Source organism: Hevea brasiliensis, chromosome 14, assembly GCF_030052815.1.
Source record: "Hevea brasiliensis isolate MT/VB/25A 57/8 chromosome 14, ASM3005281v1, whole genome shotgun sequence".
In the NCBI taxonomy this organism is placed as follows: domain Eukaryota; kingdom Viridiplantae; phylum Streptophyta; class Magnoliopsida; order Malpighiales; family Euphorbiaceae; genus Hevea; species Hevea brasiliensis.
Window position 1 is genome coordinate 23,227,800 of NC_079506.1, and position 6,825 is coordinate 23,234,624.

Below are 6,825 nucleotides of genomic sequence, written 5' to 3' on the forward strand. Positions count from 1 at the left end.
AATAATAAGATTTTATCCATGATTTTAATAATTAAATGAGTCAAAATCAATTGCTTTAATATAACTCGATATTAATTGATATTTACTTCAACTAAAATAAATTCTAATCATAATTATACAAAGATTATCAAATCTAAAAATCTCTTTCAACTACTAATATGACTCAAGCAAATTTGATATACTTTATAGATTTATAAGAATTTATTTATTTAAGATTCATTACTTGAATATAGTTAAATCTTATATTTATGCAAGAAAATCGTCTATGCTCAATTTTCAGCCCAGCAGCAATTTGTTTCTTTCACTGTGGCTACGTGGCAGGCCCTAGTTATGAGTTGGTGGGCCCAGCTTTCCATATCTTAATTTAGAATTATCATGTTTTCTTCTCTCCATTAGTATCTAATTTAAATTTTTCGTTTTACCTCAATTTAATACCTTTTAATTCATCAAAAATTTAATACTAGCCTCTTCTTTCTTTATATTAATTTGTATGATTGTTTATTAATGTCGTTTATTACTAATCAACTTGAAATTTAGCATGCATAATCTACAAATAATTTGAATCTAATGATCAGTTTGTAAAATTCTTAATCATCAAAATGGTTTTTTTTTATTAACAAAATGGTTATCGAATAGGTGGTAATTTTAGAAATGATATAGACATGATATACGAACACTATATAGATATGATACAAAAATAAAGGATTTGAGTTGAGTTTATTCATGTTTGTATCAAAATCATGTTGACCCATTTACAATATTCCAATAATCATGCATGTTGCGAGTTTACCCGTAAACCCAACTTGACACGCTTTATTATTCATATCACATGTCAACATACATTTCATCAACCCATTTTGACTCGTCAAATTATTTAACCCGCCAACCTGCATATGATAATATTAAAAAATAAATGTAGCACCCCAATTTTTGCAAAAATATTAAATATGATTATTATTAGAAAAAGAAATAACATTTATAATATTTTGGGGAGAAAGTTAAATTTGAAATTTTGATTTATAAGTGAAGATTTGAATTTTTGGGTGTAATATGGACTTCGGAAAGATCAAGGACCAAATTAAACTTTTCCTCTTAAAGTGGGACAGCTGGCCACATTGAAAAAAAAAAAAAAGAAAAAAAGAAGAAGAAGAAGAAGAAGAAGAAGAAGAAAAGAAACCGCAAAAGGAAGAAAGGAGTATCGGGAAAGGGAAGGAAGAAAGGAAAAGAAAGAAAGAAGGAAAGAAGGGGAAGAAGAAAAGGAAGAATGTCCAGATTTTTTAGGTTTCTCCAGCAACGATGGACACCGGCAAGGGAAAAAGAGGGAAAGTGGTCTGAAAAGCAAGAAATTAGAGAGAGAAAAGGAGAAAGATGATGAATAGGAGCATAAATAGGGATTGAGTAGGGGCAGCAACTTTATCTTCTATCCAGGTGAGTTTGGTGCATTTTTCACAATTGATTTTTGGATATGTTTGAGCTCTATATGTGTAGAAGTTATGATTAAAATTTGATAATTTTTCAACAGTTGAATTTGGAGAAATAAATTGTTGAATATAAGCTGTCTGCATTTAGAATTCTAAATTTTGGCTACTGAAATTTAAAGAAAATAAATAGTTTGAATGCTTAGAAAATTATGAAATTTTGTAGAGATGATCTTCAGGATGTTGGGGCTGTTTTATTAAGATTTGGTGAATTTTAAACTTGTGATTTGTGAGATATAAATTATCTTATATTAGTTGTCTAAGTAAGAGCTATTCTGAAAAATTCAGAATTTTAAGGGTATAATATGTATTTTGATATTTCATGATGTAGAGATAATTTGATGCTAAAATTTTTACTCATGTTGTATTTGGATGTCTTGAACATATGGTTAAAATTTGGAATTTATCTGGCTATTAGAATATTTTATATAAATTTGAATGAACAAATTGCCAATTTTGATATTAAGGATTAGGTTAAGTTGAATATGTTATTTTGATGGAACTAAAATTGTCTTAAGATGGTATATGGTGTTCAATAAATTTTTAAGTCATTGTGGAATATTTTTGGAAAATAAATATAAATGTTTAGTTAGATTTTTAGTGATACGGATATATTGTGGAATTTTCTAATTTAGATTTGTATATGAAGTGTTAGAATTAATAGTTGTATGAAGATATAAGTTGAAAATTTATGTAAGTTTATATAATTATTGAATAGTAGATTTGAGTTTTGTGATAAGAAATTTAGTCTAATTTTAAGAGGGAATACTATCGAATATTCATTAGAAATTTAATATGGAATTGGAGTTTTATTGATTAACTTAATTATAATTATATCATGATATTTTAATAAGTGTTTTTGAGATTGTGGTTTTAATTAGACTGTAGAGGAGTTCAAGAACCGAGCTGGAGATTAGAGTTTTGGACATAGCTTAGGATGCTTATAGGCGTCAAATGAGCATTGTGTTGTGTTGTGGTGTGTTGTGTTGTGTTCTGTTGTGAGCCTAAGGCCTTTTGATTGTTGAGATATAAATGAGATTTTTTTTGCAGAGAGGTTAGGTTCTAAGTATAAGAAAAACTCTGCCAAATTTTCTATACCAACCTAAAAAGTCTTGTCTTTTGTTTATTTAATTAATTATTGTTGTTATATTATTGATAGCTATTTGGTATGTTTGCTCAAGTGATCCAAATCAACAATTTTCTTCTTCTCAGCAGAACCAATAAGCATTGGATTGCACTGTGAGTAGATATTGATTTTATTTACAATTTTAATATTATTAAATTATATTCAAAGCATGCTCACGCATTCATTTATATATATATATATATAGAGAGAGAGAGAGAGAGAGAGAGAGAGAGAGAGAGAGAGAGTTAAATGCTAGGCACGCCCTTGTGTTGCATATTTTATTGATGAACTTATTTGTGGATGTCCCCTTGAGGTAATTTGGAGCTTTGTGTATATGTTGGTATGCGTATGGTGTGGGATTGCTTGTATGCTTGGGATTTTATTACTGTGAATGGAGAGAGCTGAGCTCCCAAATATTTATTTGTCTATTTAACGATTGTGAGGGTGAGCTGAGCTCCCCAGATTATTTTATGTTTACAGGTCGGGTGAGTTAATAATTCCCGTTGGATAGTATAATTTATGACCGGATTCTGATTATTTGTTTTCTTGAATTTGGACTACATCCATGAACTTTATAGTTGGACTAAAAATAATTAGGCTTACTATGGGTTTCGGGAGTTTTATGCTAACCCAAATCCTAGTGCCGGCTTGGCCCAGAAATCGGGTCGTGACAATAAAATTATTAGAATTTTGTTACTTTACAATAATTGATTTGTTTTTTCTTTATTAAAATTAATTTCATTTGTGAATTTATGTAATAAATTAAAAAAATATATATTATTTTTTATTTATTGATTTATTTTTTAATTTTAGTTAAAATATTGATTAGCTAAATATTAAAATATCACTTACTTAATTTACGTTAGATTTTATATTTTTATATATTATTAAATTATGCATGATTAAAATTGTGTAAATTTCATTTAATATATTATTTTATAAAAATAAAAAATTTAAAATCGTGTCAAAACGAATCAATCAAGTTATATTAGATAATGTCAAACATATCAAATGAGTCGAATCGTGTTAAATGTATTAATTCATATCAAATAATATTAATGAGTCGTGTTATGTCGAATTAACCCAATACAATTTAATATTAATCATCTTATTATGTAGCCCGTATAATAAAAAAATCATATTCGTGGTTAGATTTTTGACATGATTTTTTAATTGTGTCGTATTCATATAGACAATAATTATATTTGTGTTCGTATTCACGTCAACACAACACAAAATAAACACGAGCCACCAATCCGAATTACCACCTATCGAACAGTATAACGAACTTTATAGCTTATACGTGTGTAAATTGATCTAACCCTGTTGGTTCTTGTTGTATGAAATGATATTTTATCCTAGTCGGTCCAATATTTTTTTACTTTATAAAAAAAAATATACATATATATCATTTATTCAATAATGGTTAGTTCAGCTGGCCAGTTGGCAAAGATAGAAGTCCCTCTTCTATTTTTATTAACCATGGTTCAACTTCATTGGAGACCATGAGATTATTTATTCTAAATATATTAGGTTGATACGAAGGAGTGTCCTCTTAAGACATTCAGGGAGAGGACTTAATTTCCATACACAAATAAAAAAAAATAAATAAAAGTGACATTCAATTAATAAAATAGCCATACATCTACCATCACCGAAAAATTATGATATAACCCTACGACATAAGAAAAATCTCCGAAAACCTACAGAGGATCACATGGCTATTGAATTGTTTTCTTGTCTCAACATCTAGTAGAGACATTACAATTGTTATAGTCTTTTAAGAGATCACATTTATGCCACAAAATTGATCAATAATTATCCCAAACCAACAGGCACCTTCCCATGGAAAATATAAAAATAAAATCCATAAAAGAGAAGAGGACAGCTACATGGCAAATCAACTCCTCATAGAAGGAGAAAAGTAAAACCAAAAACTCCACAGAATGCAAAAAATAAAAAACAAAATGTTAGAGAAGACATTGAAGCTCTTATTTAATTATGGTAAGCTTCAAGTGCTCAGCCCTTAGGTTAAGTAAATTTTTAGTCTCTTATGGATAGAGGAATTGTTGAGTTTGTTGGAACTGAAGAGGAAAATAACTGCAGCACGATATGGGGAATGAAAGTGAATTGAAGTAACTTTGATAATTTAAGAGGCAGCTTCATACCAGCTCATGATATAAGTACTTTAATTCCCCATGCAGTATTGCATTCTTCTTCCGCTTCAGTTCCACCAAAAACTTGACAATTTACTTAACCATATTAGTATGGTAAAATATGTCTTCCATTATAGGATGCTTCTTGAATTAAAGGGTATGCACTATGAGTCTTTGATAAAATAAAACAAAAGAGAAAGTAGCCTAAATTAAAGAGAAAAATAACATAAACTAAGAAGAAAACAACAGATATGACTTTTATTGGAAAATAACTTCAATTACATGAATATAATTCTCCAATAATGCTAAGATGCTATGTTCTTTCATAAGAATAGACAAACAAATAAGAATGCATCATATTTTATTAGAAGGCCACACTTAAGAAATTAAGCAATTAGATATGCTCGTTGGTACGAGGGGAGAAGAATTAACCACATCAATATCCTTCTTTTTTTTTTTTTTTTTGGCAGTGGATAGAAATTTCTGTAATAGCGCTTTTAAGATTCTTTCCGCACACATATATCTATAATTATACTGTAATTACAAGATTAGCCAGTAGTCAGTATCCTGGCTTAAACTGCCCTATATAAATTTTCTTTCTTGTGTTCTGCATTTGATAAGACATTTAATTTGTTGCAAGGATGTAATAAATTGACAATATTCTATACTTTTACTCCTTTCTTTGCCTGGCGAGTGATTGCTTCAAAGTTAAAATGAAGGGAAGAACCTGTTAAGGTTGTAAGGCTGTGAATAGAACTCTTCACTCCTAACGTCTTGATCAAAATTTCTGAACTTCCTCCACCAGTGCCTACCGCTGTCTCGCCGGGTCGAGCTGTGCCTCAGACTGTGAGTGAGGTCCAAGAAGAATGCAACCATAATTGCCACTGTTGCCGGAGATGAGAAAATCACTTGCATTATGTTGTTGAACTGCAAGCAATAAAGAAAAGCAGAACTTCTTAAGAGGATGAACATGAATTTCTGTCATGTAAATGGAAACAATTGTTATACCACAGAATTTGCAGCAATTTTAGTTAGTAATTTTATTTACTGACTAGTTAGTATATTTTTACATTTTAATGTTATTTTTTATTTTATTTTACCTTCGCTATCTACAAATCACAAGTGGTAATAGATATATTTCTTTAGTATTTTCAATTTTTTTTTAATTTTACCAACCAAATTTAATTTTTCCTACGAAACTCACAGTCGTTTTCAATTTGGCATTTAAAATTTTCTTTTTAATTTTACCAACCAAATTTAATTTTTCCTACCAAACTCACAATCGTTGGCAATTTGGCATTTAAAATTTTCTTTTTAATTTTACCAATCAAATTTAATTTTTCCTACCAAACTCACAATCGTTGGCAATTTGGCATTTAAAATTTTCTTTTTAATTTTACCAACCAAATTTAATTTTTCCTACCAAACTCACAATCGTTGGCAATTTGGCATTTAAAATTTTCTTTTTTTTTTTTTAACATTATCTTCAAGTCTCAAAATAGTCAATAATTACTAATCATATATATAATAGTCAGTATTTTTTTTTTTCATTTTAAAATATTGTTTTTTATTTTCCATTTAATCTTACCTGCTAAATGCTTTATAGTTAGTAATTACTGACACAATATTTAGTTGTATATTTTATTATTGGTCGCTATCATTTTACCTACTAAATAATTTGGTTAGTAAATTATCAATTAGTAATAAGATGATATAATTAGTTGGTAAAAATTAATTTAAATTTTAATTCTCTTAATTTTTTTAATAAATAATCAATACTTACCTATTAAAATTATTTGGTCAGTAATTTTGTAATTTTTATTTTTATTTCTTATAATAATATAAAATCTTAATCTAATATACTTATTAATTATTAAATTTAAAATTATTCTAAATCTAATTATATATCACTCAAATTTATCTTATGAAAATTAGAATAAATTAGATATCCAAAAATACTTGAAATATTGTCATCTCTAATTAAGTTGGTGATAGAGGTTGAATTGAATTTTAAGATTGGATCAATTGAATATCACCCATTTAATTAAATTTAAGATTGACATTC